This window comes from Neodiprion fabricii, chromosome 2 (assembly GCF_021155785.1).
Source record: "Neodiprion fabricii isolate iyNeoFabr1 chromosome 2, iyNeoFabr1.1, whole genome shotgun sequence".
NCBI classification, from domain to species: Eukaryota; Metazoa; Arthropoda; class Insecta; order Hymenoptera; family Diprionidae; genus Neodiprion; species Neodiprion fabricii.
The window spans coordinates 33,858,145-33,859,842 of NC_060240.1; positions in this window are offsets into that span (position 1 = coordinate 33,858,145).

A 1,698-nucleotide genomic window follows, 5' to 3' on the forward strand; every position below is an offset into this window, starting at 1 on the left:
AATTTGAATCGATCAGCATCAGTCGCAAAATTTCTCTTTCCTATCAGTTCATTTGATCTGACCATAGTTGCCTACAGATAAAATTGTGCAGATAAAATTCATATTTCGGAGAGTCTAAACATTGTGATTCGTTCGCTACAGACTCCGCAGTTAGCCAAGCCGCTGTGGCTTCAAGCGTGGGTGGGTGACTCGTTTTGCATTATAGTCGTCATGCCGTACCGGATTCGGCATAGTCACCAGGATTCTCAGGACTGAGGCTATTGTTTGCGAAAACGAGTGCAAAGGTAACGCGTCGGTCAAAAAACTTGTTGAATCTCGTGAGCATGGTGCTAAAACACGTTTTTAGCACGTTTTACTTAGGTACAACTTTTCGGCAAATCACCGTTATTATCACTTCCGTTAAATTGAGTCACCAGTAAATTGGCAATAGCTATTTCATAAAACGTATCAGCGGGATGCGATAATGTATATGGAATCACGAAGGCGTATAGGTATACATATCTATGTAGAGCCTTCAAGAACATTCGAACACGCAGCTTCGCCCACTTGATATAACTGTATTACGTTTTGTATGTATTCGTAATGCACGATGAATTTATAATTCATTGGAAAGATTATTTTAAACATATCAGCCAAATCGTTGAAAACTTTTCCGCATTTTCTAATTCATGATAAATATTTTACTAGTATTCTTGTAAACATGTAGTTTTAGGCGACGGAAGCGCGGCTATTTTGCAGCTGTCTGGAAATAGAAGGTGGAACAATAGATATTTGAAGTGTTGTTAGATAGGAAAGATCACGGATATTAGAATATGGGTTTTATGCGACATGTAGAGATTACAAATTATGTGATTATAATGGATTCTTACAGTATCGGTGTGTGTTAAGTGAGGTATGCACATTACAGTTGTTGAAAACAATAGCATAGGACTTAAACCGCTAAATTCTAAAACCAAATAACATGCGCTAATTAATTTAGAATACAGAATAAATCAATTATCGTTACCTCATCGTCAGTGCGCATATCATTTCCGTTTATTCATTATCATACGACTTATTTAACGGTAACCGGTAATGACATGTGATGTGCATACACTATAAGATTCGCAAACGCGCGAAATTTGGTCGCAGTAACGTGACTAGAGGCAATGGATCCCACGCGGTGACAACTTTATCCTTTCGAAGAGTGCAATTGGTGCAATTAAACACAAAAAAATTTCACGGTCATGATTTCCATAATCGAAATAAACCTGATTTGCATTACTATATCTGTAATGCCGGGAATCCCAAGGAACTTTTCATCATGGCAAACAATTACATGTAAAATACACATGATTCCACTACGCTTCTATCTTTAGCTATCCCCGCATCATCATTTACGCGGTTTTCATTCATCCTCCGGACTAATCCGAGCCGCAGCTGACTCGCAACACTTACTCTTACCAAATTAGTCCCCGCTGAGATGCTGCGTTTCTAAAGAAATATGAAAATTTGGCTGCGCAGAGCCTTTTTTTTCTTATAAACTAATTTCGGACATTCAGCATTTGGACACCGCAATAAAACCAACGGAACCCGCCAATGATCCGTCACTGGGCCGACAGGCAGATTGCCGCGCATGCGCACGGCGCTGTTCGAGCATCGGTGGGCACGGAGTGGGGGTCGAAACCTGTTCGCGAGACTCCGACGCCTACTCGGCGT